The sequence below is a fragment of the Lutra lutra genome, chromosome 11, assembly GCF_902655055.1.
Source record: "Lutra lutra chromosome 11, mLutLut1.2, whole genome shotgun sequence".
NCBI lineage: Eukaryota > Metazoa > Chordata > Mammalia > Carnivora > Mustelidae > Lutra > Lutra lutra.
The window spans coordinates 10,769,545-10,784,622 of NC_062288.1; the positions used below are offsets into that span (position 1 = coordinate 10,769,545).

The 15,078-nt window shown below is 45.2% G+C and overlaps 1 protein-coding gene across 3 annotated transcripts in view; it reads right to left on the bottom strand.

Annotated features, from left to right (window-relative positions):
- HECW1 (HECT, C2 and WW domain containing E3 ubiquitin protein ligase 1) overlaps positions 1-15,078 on the bottom strand; it is a 460,020-nt gene that overhangs the window by 421,271 nt on the left and 23,671 nt on the right. The gene's annotated exons all lie outside the window — the stretch shown is intronic.

Below are 15,078 nucleotides of genomic sequence, written 5' to 3' on the forward strand. Positions count from 1 at the left end.
TATCCTGGGGGGAATCCTGTAACATAAAGGGGATGTTAGGAAATCTGGAAGTATGGCCTTTAGTTAATAATATATAAATACTGGCTTATTAATTGTAACAAATGTAACATTAATATTAGATATTAATAATGGGGACACTGGGTGTGAGGTATATTTAAATTTTCTGTAATACCTTCTCCAATTTTTTTGTATATCTGAAACTGTTGTAAAATTAAGTCTATTTTTTTAAATACCATAAGCCTTCAAAAAGTTACATGTAGAATTACCAAAGAACCCAGCAATTCCATTCCTAAATTTATACCCAAAAGAGTGAAAAGAAACAAAGACATGTTAACGGCAGTATTATTCACAATAGCCAAAAGGTGGTAGAAACAGCCCAAATGTCCATCAGCTGAAGAATGGTTAAGCAAATCTGAATACACACAATGGAGCATCATTCAGCCGTAAAAAAAATGACGTACAGACACGGGCCACGACTCAGAAGAGCCTCAGAAACATTATGCTAAGTGAAAGATGCCGGACACAAAAGGTCATATATTTAAAACAGATCACACAGATTTATTTAGAAGGAAGATTATCTTATTAATAAAACAGTGAAAATTGGCAAGAACCTAAAGGCCCAGCCACAGGACTTTCATTAAATAAACTGGAGAGCGTCTATATCTAAAACCAGCCGAACAGTGTCAAAGTCATCTCGCATTATTTGATGATGTTATCACAATAAGTTGGGGGGAAATGACTTGTAGAAGATTTAAATATATGTATTATGAGTGTATATTCATATGGTGATAGGAAAAAACCCTACATTTTCTATAATGAATATGGATCTCTATATATAGAGAAAAAATTTTTAAAATAGCAAAAGGCTTAAACAATGTTATATTATCCAGACAGATTTTTTTCACCTAGTGATGAAAAATTTACTTAAGGCCTCCTGCTTCCACATCTGAGTTCTGATCATAGAGCTGGCTTGAAATTAAGAACTAAAGGGGAAAACAATTTCGGAGTAACAGATAGCCAGTCAACAGCTTGATAAACAAAAGAATAGTGGACTTCCTTTTAAAAAACGGTAGAGGCCACACTGTGGGTATGTAGCCCTGGGACCCTGCCTGCTGGGTTGAGGATAGATGAAACCAACCCTCAGAGCACACTTCCATTGGCAGAATGTCATCACATGACCCCCACCTACTTTGTAGATTAACCAGGTAGGTAAGGCAAAGTTATTAATACCTAACCAGAAAGGGCTGTGAGGCCTACAAAATTTAAATGAATAACTTAGCCCTTCAAATAGAAAGCTGGTAAAAATTCTTAAATTCAGAAGCATCTCCTTTGAGTCCCAAAGCGGCAAGAAACAAAAAGTTAAATGGGCAACAGGATTCAGGCTGGCCCTGGCGGAGCCCCTGGTCTTAGCCAAACACTGCATCTCCCAAACGTGTGCATGCCTTCTGTTTTATTTCTTTAAGTGATAGGACATTTTTAGAAAGATTTCAATTTGCTATGGAACAATGATCCCCTTTTCAAATTCTGATTTGCGTGTCCTGTTAGGAACCTGGTCCATGTTTTTTTGGGTGTGGGTGGGTGGATGGGTGAGGGTATATGTGTGGTAATTTCATTAGTAATAGTTCTTTTCAAACTAAGAACTAGAAGATAAACCTCCAGGTGAAATCATAAATCTCAATTTATTCAGAGATACAGGTGCAATCCCTGACTCAGACTATAGAGGTCCTCAGAGAGCAGCGGGTCTCCCGCTGACTCACGTGCTTCCTCCTGCCTCCTCCCCCACCCCGTGCTGCATGGGAGCAGCTTTGCTACATCTGCGTAAAGAGGCAAAGAGTGGGGTGACCACTGGGTAGTAATAGTGCACAATTACTAAGCCTTGCTAAGGGCACTCTGGGCCAGTCCCAGGTTAACTGTATTACACGTATATCCTCGTTTATGCCAGTAATACTCGTAGGAAATGAGCACACGATTTTTCCAGTTTCACAGATGGAGAGACCAAACCTTTCAACTTGCCCGTCGCCCACAGCTAAAAACGTCTGCGGAGTCCATTCTCTTGACCTCCACGTCGGTCCACGCCACGAGATGCTCCTCTCCCCCGTATGAGGTCACTGTGCAGGGCCAGGAGCCCTGAATAAAGTTTGAGGAAACCAGGGTGGAGCGAGGGAGCCGCGAAGGGGTGGACGGTCCCAAATGAGGTCACTTCGTCTTTGGATGAGTGAAAAAGTGCACATTGAGTAGGGGAGAGGTAGGTGGGGAAGCAATGTCCCGAGTGCTAACACAGCATCCACGCCCCAGCGAGGGAGGGGAAGCTGCAGCGGCTGGGAGGCCAGTGAAGGAAAGGAGCCAGCCCATTCCTCACACAGCCATGGCCAGGAGGGAGAAGAGCCCCAGTGCGTGTAGGAGAGGCTCTGTGCCCTTCCGCCGCCACTTTTCCTCCCTGCAGGGCAGGCAGGAGAGCTGCTAAGGGCAGGGTGGTTGCAGGCAGAGGGGGCATGCAGGGCTGCGGGTTCCCTGAAGACCAACACCCGGGGTCAACAGAAACATCAGCTAGTCCTAGCGAAGATGCCTCACTTTTCTTGTGTGGTCAGCACTGGGAACAGGTGGTGGGCTTGGAGAATCCACATGAGGGGGGATCTCAGTATTTGTGGACAGTGCTCGTGTCCAGCCTGATGACAAGGGCAGCCAGAGGGTCTGTCTCAGAGCTACTCTCTCAATGTGGTGCCTCTCATCTTCATCCTGTCAGAAAGCCCCTCCTAGGGGTAGCAGATCAGGCCAGAACTGAGGAGGTACGACACATACCAGAGAGTTTTCTGGGGATGTCAAAGTCAGTGTTGGTGACAACACTGAGATATGGCAGAGGGTTGGTTCTTCCAGATCAGGGTGGGGTTGAGGGTTTACAAGAAGGAAAAACTGAGACCCAGGGAAAACTCGATAATGAATTAGAGCCCTACATCTGAGTGCACACTGTGGAGGCATGGTCCCACAGACTGCTCAGTTGCCACTGCACCCAAGAAAGCAGGCTGGGGCCAGGTGGGCCGTGGGGCAGGTATGACAAGATCTTGGCTAAATACTGCATGACATCCTGAAATCCTGCCTCGACCTGGAGACTCATGCCCATCGATCTAAGCGTGAAGGATGTGGCAGTTTGTCTCAGGCTAGGAACATGTGCGACAAGGGGTTTGAGCAAGTCCTCCACAGTCCTCAGTGGGGAGAGTGAGGTCACTCCATGTGCCAGGCTTTTGGGGACAGAACCAAAACCTCCCTCTCCCCCAAGGGCATGCATGCTGTCTTAGTCAGGAGTGTGCCCAGGCTGAGGAATTATAAGGGAGAAAGTACACATCCAAGTGGATGGATAGAATAAATGGTGGTGGGCTATGTAAAACAGGAGCTCCCGGTGCCCTGATCCATTGATTTAATAAGACCCCTCCAAGCCTTTTAAAAATTGGGGCAATGACAGAGGCAACTCATTCTGTTCTAGATGTGACTAGGAGGTAGAACCTGGAGCAGCTTATCCCAGACTACAGCCAACCAAAGGACTCTGGTCAAGTCTTTTTTTTTCCCCTCCCCTTAAAGCATGTACTTTTAGTAAACTGCCTCACCGTCTCAGCCAATGCCCAGGGAGAACAAAAGTCTTCACACATTGAAAGTTTGGTGGCAAAAAAGGGGGTCATTATGACTGACCACTCAAAACAGTCCTAGCCACAGCAACCAGACAAAAAGAAATAAAAGGCATCCAGATCAGCAAGGAAGTCAAACTTTCACTACCTGCAGATGACATGCTGGTCTACATAGAAAATCCAAGACTCCACCAAAAAATTGCTAGAACTGATATATGAATTCAGTAAAGTTGTAGGATACAAAATGAATGTACAGAAATCTGTTGTATTTCTTTACACCAATAATGAAGCAGTAGTAATAGAAATCAAGGAATCTATCCCATTTACAGTTGCACCAAAAATGGTAAGATACCTAGGAATAAACCTAGCCAAAAAGGTAAAAGATCTGTACTCTGAAAACTATAAAATATTAATGGAAGAAACTGAAGAGGATACAAAGAAATGGAAAGACATTCCATGCTCGTGGGTTAGAAGAACAAACATTGTTAATGCAAACCCTATCAAAATACCAACAGCATTTTTCACAGAGTGTGAAGAAACCATCCTAAAATTTGTATGGGGCCACAAAAAAACCCAACTCGTCAAAGTGACTTGAAAACAAAAAGCAAAGATGGAGGCATCACGGTCTGACTTCAAGTTATATTAAAAAGCTTTAGTGATCAAGACAGAATGATACTGGCACAAAAAGACCCAGAGATCAATGGGACAGAACAGGAAAGTCAGAAATGAACCCTTAAGTGTATGGTCAATTAATCTTTGACAAAGCAGGACAGAATACCCAATGGGGAAAAAAGCAGTCTCTTCAACAAATGGTGTTGGGAAAATTGGACGACACTGTGCAAAGAATGAAACTGGATCACTTTCTTATACCAAACAAAAAAATAAATTAAAAACGGATCAAAGAGCTAAAAGTGAGACAAGAAATCATTAAAATCCTAGAGGAGAACACAAACAGTAACCTCTTTAACACTAGCCACAGCGCCTTCTTTCTAGATACGTTTCCTGAGGCAAGGAAAACAAAAACAAAAATAAACTATTGCGACTTCATTAAAAAAAAAAAAAAAGCTGAACAGTGAAAGGAACAACCAACAGAACTAAAAGTCAGCCCATGGATCAGGAGAAAACATTTGCAAATGACATATCTGATAAAGGATTATTTTCTAAAATAGATAAAGAACTTTAAAAACTCACCCAAAAAATATAATCTAACTAAAAAATGGGGAGAAGACATGAATAGACTTTTTTCGCCTAGAAGACATACAGATGGCCAACAGAGATGTGAAAAGATGTTCAACGTCACTCATAGTCAGGCAAATACAGATCAAAACTACAATGAGATATCACCTCATACCTCTCAGAATGGCTAAAATTAACAGAAGAAAGCACATGCTGGTGAGGATGTGGAAAAAAGGGAACCCTCTTACACTGTTGGTGGGAATGCAAACTGGTGTAGCCACTCTGGAAAACAGTATGGAGTTTCCTCAAACTGTGAAAAATAGAACTACTCTATAATCCAGCAATTGTACTACTTGGCATTTACCCAAAGAATACAAAAACACTGATTTGAAGGGATATGTGCACCTTGTGTTTATAGCAGCATTATCTACAATAGCCAAATTATGGAAACAGCCAAATATCCAACAAGTGACAAATGGATAAAGAAGATGTGGTATAAATATGCAATGGAATATTACTCAGCCATTAAAAAGGATGAAATCTTGCTGTTTGCAATGATATTGATAGAGCTAAAAGTATTATGCTAAGTGAAATAAATCTCTCAGAGAAAGACATATACCATATGCGTTCACTCATGTGTGGAGTTTAAGAAACAAGTGAGCAAAGGGAAAAAGGTGGGGGCAAACCAAGAAACAGACTCTTAAGTATAGAAAACAAACTAATGGTTACCAGAGGAGAGGTGGGGGGTGGTTAAAAGGTGAAGGGGGTTAAGGAGTGCACTTGTGATGAGCACCATGAGACGTGTGGAGTAGGTCAATCACTAAACTGGGCACCTGAAACTAACATTACACTGTATGTTAACTAACTGGAACTTAAATAAAAACTTCCAAAAAAGATGGTAGCTGAAAAAATTTTAAATAATAGGTATTCAATTGGAAAAAAAAAAAAGAACAAGCATTCAGGCAGAAAATGAAAAAAAAATGGACTACATAATTTATATAAAAGCAATGCTATCACCCTCCCCTGAATGGACTAGGCGAGGTCTAAACCATTCTCCTTAGGGAGATGTGGGGAGGTGTTTGGGAAGGTGTGGATCTTCCTGGAACAATGCATCTCATGATGTTTGGAATGACTCAAAAAAAAAAGGTATACAATCCAAACACTCAAGTCACACTGCAGAACTTTGGGGAATAGAATTCCAACTGACTACTGTCACCTTCACCATTCCAGTTTTTAAATCCTGAGTCAAGGGGCACCTGGGTGGCTCAGTGGGTTAAAGCCTCTGCCTTTGGCTCAGGTCATGGTCCCGGGGTCCTGGGATCGAGCCCTGCGTCGGGCTCTCTGCTCAGCGGGGAGCCTGCTTCCTCCTCTCTCTCTGCCTGCCTCTCTGCCTACTTGTGATCTCTGTCTGTCAAATAAATAAGTTAAAAAAAAAATCTTAAAAAAAAAATAAATAAATCCTGAGTCAAGCAGCAAAAAATAAATTCAGCCATGACAATGTCATCTCATTTTCTGCACAAGTGAGGGTTTGTCAAGAAAGAAGGTAACACGCTCTGTCTGCCTGGAAGCACTTAGTAGGGGGTAAGGTGGAGGGGCTGGACTTGTGGTTCTCCTGCTTGCTTGATCCACATCTACCAGAAGGTGGGCAGGGAGGCCAGAATGGAACCACGGATCCACACAGATGCTTGTACTCAGCATGATGATCTCAGCCTTGATCATGCTGGGAGTCAGTGAGGAGCTCCCTCTTCATCCTATTGGCAAAGCCTTGGTAAAGGTGGTCCCACCAGATAGCACTGCATTGGTATAAGTGCCACATGTTGTGGACAGTCACACTTCACACTGGGGTTGCAGTTAGTTTCATGAATGTCTCAGGATGCCATGCCCAGGAAAGAAGGCTGGAAGAACCCTAGAGCAGCAGAACATCTTGTCACCTGTGGTGAGAAATTGACCTTCTCAGGCTCATAGCTCTTCTCCAAGGGGAGCTGGAGCTTGCTAGCCATCCCCTGCTCTAAGTCCAGGGCAAAACTGCAGGGCTTCTCCTTGAGGCTTCATACAGTTTCCTGCCTGGCATGGTGGTAAAGCTCCATGAGGATCTTCCAAGGCAATCTGTCAGATCCCAGCCAACTGGGTCCAGACACAGGGCGGCATGCCTACATGGATGGGCTCAGTGTGAGTGAGCGCATTGCTGGAGTCCACCACATGCCTGTGGTATGGCCAGAAGGGTAAAGGACAGCATGGCTGGCTTGGGCACTGGAGGTCGTGAATGTGATCTGGGTCGTATTCTCCTGGCCTTAGGGTTCGGGGGGGGGGGTCTGTCAGCTCATAGGGTGCTTGCTCCTCAAAGGCCACGTGCAACTTGCTATAGAATGTGGTGCTAGATCTCTTCCATCATCCCAGCTGATGACAATGCCATATTTGGTGGGGTACTTCAGGCTCAGAGGTCCCCTCTTGTTACAGAACCTGGACTGGATCCTGATGGAAAAAACCAAGTGGCACTCGGAGAACTTGGAGGATTGGAGGTTTCCCATGCACAGGAAATAGGGTAGGGAAGAACAACCCAGAGGGGCTTTGAGACAGGGACTGGAATTCCCTGGCTGGTTTGGTTGGCGATCTTACAGTACAGTTTTTCCCTTATCATTCCCCACTTTGATGCCCCTTCAAACACCTAGTTTAGAAGGCATCATTATCGTCTACTACGGGCCTGCAAGGCTAGTATCTGGGCAGTGGCTCGCCTGGTAACAGTGTTTTCTATAAACTTAGTAATCCATCCTAAGGGTCCTAAGGTTGCCCAATATGCAATAAGTTTCTGGGAGAAATTCCAATCAGAAAGGGCAGCAGCATAAAGTCTGACTCCTGAGGTGAAGGATATCACATCAATGATAGCCAGGGACCATAGCGAACAGATGTCCATCAGTCAGTGGGGTCTCACTGAAGGTGGTTCTGTAGGTTCTGGTTGGGCTTTCTACTGCTATGATTCCTCGTCCAACTGGTGAGCCTTCTTTACTCTGGAATGTTGGATCAGGGAGTGATAGCTACAACTCTAACAGCAGTGGGACATGCCAGTATCACTAGATGGGGGCCTGTCCAGGTGGCTTGGAAAAGCTCTTTTTTTAATCTTTTACGAATATCATGTCCCCTGGTTGTTGGGGATGAGCCCAGTTACCCATGGGGATTGGGATCCTTTCTAAAGCTTCTCGGGAGATGCACCTTAGAGTTTTACCCGGTGCTTGGAGGTGTTGGGATACTTCTAAGTCTCCAGTATGTTCAAGGTCTCCTCTAAGCCTGCTTATTATGGGAGGTGGCCTTCCATAGAGCCTTTGAGGTGAATTATAGCTACAGGAATCTTCTAAATCCAATTTCACTGAAATAAACAAGATCAATGACCTCCAACATTTATGCTCTACAGAAGTACAATGTTCAGGTCCAGGGATGAGGGTAGCTGGGTTTAAAGTCTGACAGGATTTAGGTATTATTTTTAAAGCACTGCCTGGTTTTATTAAATCTGCCTCCCATCGTCTACTGGGGGCCTCTGGTCTCTTGTCTAGCTTAGGTAAACATTATTCAAAGATAACCAGAACTAGAATTTAACATCCACAAAGTTATGTTATTGAAACATAATTTTTCTCTATAATAAGCTTTGTTTCCAGATATAGCCAAATAAGACTAATTTGTGTGAAAAACAAGTCCAGTTTTAACAAACAGCATAATTATTTACATAAGCTCAGTGAGAATGATTGATCATATAGATCTTTTAGAATCTGCTTTGCTGGAACTTTGATAAGGAATCTCTAGGTTGAACTTTTAGTAGCCTCTCCAGGCCAGAAGCCCAGCCAATTACTTGCCATCAGACATGCCTGCAATATCTGTAGATTTGGGCGAATTCCTCTTCCTGAGGTCCCCAGAGTATTCTGAGGTTCCTGCACCTGCCAGGAAGTGACATTCTTTACTCACCTTGTGCGGCTCCTGGGAACTCTGTAAGCACAAGGTATCAAGCCAACAGTTCCAAGGGCTCCAGGTTTCATAAAGTCAACCTTAGTTCCTTTAAGCTGTCCAGTCATATCCGAGTTCACGTGTCTTTCTCAAATACACATTCCAGTCAAAGCCTTGGTAAAATAACCAATTGTTTCCAATAGTGTCCAACAGTGTTACAAGGAGAACAGATTCTTACTGAACTTATGCAAATGATTATGATTGCCATGGAAGAAAGAATACGTACTGAGACCTTTGAATCTTAGAGGGTTCAGATAGAAAAGTTGAATGCTTCAATTTGTTCACAAATGAATACTTAAAGTTTTTCTTAGTCCCAGAAATTCTTACTCATTTCAGTTCTGATCTTGAAGATATTGAATACCTGTTTTTGTCCTACAAGTCCTTTACATTAACTTTCTTGAAGATGAAACTCATTTTGTAAGACAGTAAGAACAATTGTAAATGACAAAAACTCAGAAACAGACACTGCCAAGGGTCCAATACAAGAGTTCACCATGATACGACTGACAAGGAAGCTTAGTTATTCTGTGACTCGCAACACTCCAATAGCCAGAACACTGAGCGATTATCTTGTTTAGTACATTAAAACTTTAGGAACTGAAAAAAACAAAACCAAACAACTTTAGGAACTACACATTACCTCCAGAGTAGTTAATAAGACCCTTCCAAATGTTACCAAGGGTTATCATTTGTTTAACAGTACTTCCAGAGTGACTTAGCATATCAAATAAAAGGCCTAATAAGTTAAGAAGTCTTCATTCACAACTTAAATCTTGGGAAGTTTGTTAAAACCTTAGAAAGTTTTAAAGCACAGGCCTAACTAGGATTAGGGAGGGTAAAGACCTGATAAGGTCAGCACACAGAAACTGTTTTTTCTGGGCAGGCAGAGAGAAAACAACATTTGCATTTTCTTATCAAGAGCAGAGCAACAATTGGAGAATGCTTTGTCTTTTTGAACCGAGAGAAAGCAGACTTTCAATCTTATACCAGTGCACTTTAAAATCCATTCATTTCAATCTTGGCCCATCCCGACCACATCTAAAATTCTGTTCCAAAGTTTTCCCTCCATAAACCTTCTACAACTTTCCTTTATGTTCAGATTTTGTCCCAAGCCATTTCTTTCTAAACAACTATCTCATTTAGGACAAAATAACCTTCTTTTACCTTCGGACAAAAATGCATTCCCATTCCTTATCTTTCTTACATATTTCCTACTTTCCCACATACACAGTTGTTTTCCTTATTTCCATCAGTCTTAGTTACAGTTAGCAGAATTTTTCATCTTTAGAAATCTTAGTCTCTAGTAAAGACTAAGGAGTAACCAACTGTGAACTGTTACACCAAAATTCTTTAGAGGACAAATTTATGAATCAGTTAAGCACAAAACATGTTTACCAACAGATTTAAATACCCTTAGTTACTTTGTAATAAGAAGTCAAAAGCACAAACCTACGTCCAGTTATCAATGATTTAGCACTTTATCTTATTTGGAAAAGACCGAGATCTGCGATGAATTTAATTCCATTTATCATCCAGGCAAAACTTTAAGGTTTCAGGTTACCAAAGACTTTGAAAGCTATCTTAATAATTACCCATGAAAACTCTGATGAGACAGACAATTAACCATCATTTTTGTCATCTTTTTGCTGACAAATTGCAACAGAGATAACACGAGGTTATCTGACTTTCAGTAAACCTTGACAGAATAAAAGATTCACATTTACTGCTGATAACTTAAAAGACCTGTCTATCTTAATCAAACCAACAAACTTAACTTAGTTTAAATACTGAATTATGTTCCACCTGGATCCTCCCCATGGTCAGTTTTTTACCTGAGATGTGTGGGGAGATCTGGAGTGGGAGGTGTTAGGTCCAGGGGACACTCTTCTTGCTCCTTGACAGTGAAGGAAGAAGGAGCCACGGTGCCTGAGAGACCGAAGTCAGTGATGTAGGCCACACCCAAGGTGGTGCAGAAAGGGGAGAGGGGGGAAGGGGAGAGAGAAGAGACAAAGTGTTGCCAGAGCACAGAGAAAGGGTTCCCCGTTCAGGAGCTCATCCGCTCCAACAGAGGAGCAGACACCATGTTTTCCTGCCAGCAAGGGGGGTGGGGGGGATAGACAGTCCTTGTTGGAAATAAAGGGAGTTTTGGCAGCTACTTGGGAATATTCCTTAAATTCCCCGTTATGCGGAGTCCTGGGTGGCTCAGTGGGTTAAGCCGCTGCCTTCGGCTCAGGTCATGATCCCAGCGTCCTGGGATCGAGTCCCACATCGGGCTCCTTGTTCTGTGGGGAGCCTGCTTCTCCCTCTGCCTCTGCCTGGACTCTGTCTGCCTGTGCTCGCTCTCTCTCTCTCTCTCTCTGACAAATAAATAAATAAAATCTTAAAAAAAAAAAAATTCCCCATTATGAAGGACACCTGGGATCATGACCTGAGGGGAAGGCAGACGCTTAACCCACTGAGCCACCCAGGCGCCCCACCCCACCCTTAAAGGTAAGGATGAGAGTTCTTGTTATTTTACATCCTGTTTCTGTCTGGATCAAGTTTCCTGTTGGGCTGTCAGAGCTGCTAAATCAGAGATCTCCCCACACACACCACTTAGAAGCAGCAGGAGCACTGTCTTCCTGCAGCTCAGCTTTAGGTCCCTGCGCTTCCTGACATCTTTGTCCAGAGCTCATCCCCGTTGCTGCCCCTGATAGGTTTTGCTTCCTTACAACCTTTGGGCTGCAAATATCCTACTTTGGTCCTTCCTATTAGCACAGAATTGGACCCATGGGGGTAGATATCTGAAGCCAAGAATCAACATATGGGAATTGGTCAGGGTGTCCGGGAGTCCCAACCATAATTTTGTAAATGACCTGGACAGTGGGTAGGTCTTAGGGAATCCTGGGAGGGCCAGCTGACCCCAAAGGTGGCCCCTTCCAGTTCACATAATGTGCCTAATTTCCCAGGAGACGTTTTGACCCCATAGTCTCATGAGAATCCCTTCTTACAATTTTTTGAGCATACAGTCTAAGACCCTAGGTTTTGAAGAGCTCCCACCCATGAGGAGCATGGGCTACCTGGTCCACCCTGTGTGTTCCCTCCCTGGGTCACTGGCATAAAGACAAAGGAGGGTGGATGTCCCTCCAGAGGAGAGACCAGCAAGCTGCCTGCCTGCTCACCCTCCCAGAGGAGACCTGAGTGCCTCTTAGCCATAGCGAGTCCATATAAAGCCCGGACTGGAGCCCAAAAAGGGCTCACCTTAGACCTTATGAGGTCACCCGGAAACAGGTTAGGGCCCACTCGGACTCCGTAGGCTTCTGGGGACCCTTGGGGAGTCCGCCTGACAAGCCCGGTGGAACTGCACATTCACTCCCGCTTTCACTCCAGAAGATTTCCCGTTCCTGCCTTACCCCTGGGGGGATGGAGGGGTGGCCTGTGGAATTCCTTTTGGAAATCCCTTCCTGTCCCCGCTTTTGGGGGATTCCTGACCTGAAGGACCTCCCCCACCTCAGGGAGTCCCTTCCCGTGAGACCTCTAAGAGGTCTCTGGGAAGGGGTCAGTCTCCACTTCCACCCTCATGGGTGGGCCTGACTGGGTCCAGGGGCACCAGGCCTCACCGGAATCCGAACTTGGGACCAGGTCCTCACCTGCCGAGTCTCCTTTGAGTCCCGCGGGCACAGCAGGGCAGACCAGTCCGCGGTGACTGGGCGGGAGACTGCCGGAAATCAGCCAGGCGCGCCTTCTCCTTTACGACCCTCTTCCGTCAAGGCCCTGCCGGTGCCGCAAACCGGTGCCTATAAGGGGCCAGTGTAGCTGGGTTTCTGGGTCCGGAAACCAAATATTATGGAACCCGGACTGGGTCGTGGCAGAAGAATCAAGCGGCACTCGGAGACCTTGGTGGATCCGCGGTTTATTTAACATGGCAAGCTCAGAAAAGAGTGGTCTACCAAAGGTGTGAGCCTCCAGCACAAGCAGGGAGGGGAATTTATACCCTTCTCCTTCCGCATAGTGCTCCTGGCGCAGGCCGGAGACGGGAGGAAAGAAGACCCCGCAAGGGCTTTGAGACAGGGTCTGGAATTCCCTTGCTGGCTTGGTCGGCCAGCTGAGAGTGCAGTTTTTCCCTTATCACTCTTACTATGGGCCCAGTAACCCATCGACACGTCCTTCTGGGCCACGTGCACAGTCCTGCTGAGGGTTGCCCCACAAGGGAAGGAAGAACAGCCTCAGGGCTACGATCCTCCCTGACAAATGGAGGTGGGGTCCGGACAAACCAGGACCCCTCATTTCTGAGCACGAGACACACATGAAGCTAACAAGTGCATGCTGAAATTTGGGTCCTAAAAGAACCAATCTTTAAGCGCGGCAGGTCATCCAAAAGTTGTGTTGTCAAATTTCAAGTGTAAAACAAAATTGTGGAAGGCCTATCTGGTGGGCAGAGAAGCCGGGCCTGTAGGGAAGGAACGTGGGAGGCAGCCAGGCAGCGTGGTGGTGTCACTCCTGAGCTGAAATTAAGAGGACACACTGGCTCTAATTGTGAACAGGAGCAAGGCAGGGTGGTCTCCTCAATATGACAGCCAATCACCCTGGCACAAGTAGGAGCTCACTTCCTCCAGGCTCCTGTAGGATACTGCCATTCCCTATAGTAGATTCTGTGTGTGAATGTATTTCTAAGAAGTCTATTTGGGAGAGAAAGCAGCGCTTGAGGAACATGGGAGTGTGTGTAAGATTTACCCCCCGGGTTGGGGGTGGGATGGGGGTGGCGGGGCGGGCGCCTGGGTGGCTCAGCTGTTAAGCAGCTGCCTTCGGCTCAGGTCAAGATCCCAGGGTCTTCGTGCTCCTTACTCAAGAGAAACCTGTTTCTCCCTCTCCCACTCCCCCTGCTTGTGTTCCCTCTCTCGATGTTAGCTGTGTCTCTCTGTCAAATAAATGTATAAAATCTTAAAAAAAAAAAAAATTACCCAGGAACTTGTTTTGAAATGCTGATTTTAGGCACAGCAGGAGACAGTTTCCAGGGCCACATTCCTGGGAGCTCGGAATCTGCATTTTTAATTAGCCTCCCTCAAGGGCTTCTTATGTAGGATAGCCAAATCACAGGTTAAGAAACAAAAGCAGACATCCCACTCCTCAATCAGACCCCAGTGCTAGTCCATCCTGGTGTTCAGGTTCTCAGAGAAATCTGCATCATAGAGTGTGTGCAACACAGGACAATAGATAAATACAGAAGGCAGACCCCAGTCCACACATATTGTGAGCATTTTCTCAGGAGGAATAAAACATTGTAGTTAATTGCATTCAAAAGGCCAGAGACTAAACTAGGACCAGAAGCAAAAATCCGGTGGTATGATTTAGAGCCTGGCAGTGGTCCCTTGGGGGCTGACATAATTCAAGTGCTTAGTTCTCCTTACTGTCACCAAAGATTTTTATTTCCTCAGTTCCTTGCAAACTGCAAAATAAGTTTTCTAAAATCTAAATTTTTCACACGCATACAATACTAAAACCCAAGAGAAATTGTCAATGCTCTTGGCTGCATTCCAAGAAAAACACACTCCAAGGAAACCAGGAGCCCAAAAGGGCCCAGCCAATTGCCTCGTGTAGCTCAACTCCCAACTGTAAATGAAGCACTTTGATGGTCAGTGGGCCAAGGTGTCCTGCCTTTGGGCGATTCCTGGACAGGTGACTTCAGCTGGATTCCAGAACGATGTGGGTGGCGCTCCCTAGTGAGCCCGTGGAATCAGGAGTTTCCTCAGGACTCCTCTCAGTGGATTCAGGCAAAGAGCAGCAGAGCCAAGGGGGTGCGAGGCTTGAGTAGGGGGTGGAGGTGGAAAACGTCCCCCGCCCCCAGTGCTGGCAGACAGACAGGTCCCCAGCCAGCTTTCTCCTTACCTAAGAGGGAAATGGCAAAACTATGTTGGGCTCTCCTGCTCTATGGGAGAAAACTGAAAGAAATATATTAAATTGTCGTTATCATCTAAGCTTAGACGGATCATGACATCTCTAAGAAAATACCTTCCAGAAAATCACAAAAGACTTGACGGATGATGAAGGCCAGGGTGATGGACTTGAGAATTCTTTGCAGTGGATGCACGCTGCAAGGGAACAGCAGCATTCCACCGGCACTGGCGTCTGCTCAGGAGGAATCCAGGACGAGAGCACAGTAGGATTCTTCTGGAGAACTGACATGAAAGGACACGGGAGCCTTCAGAGGGGCAGTCACTGGTGTGAAAGAAAAAGCTCTTGTAACCTGTGCTCTCTTCATTGGTACGAGGACCCTCCTAATTTCAGCTCAGCCTCATCCCTCTGCATGTAGCCAGAT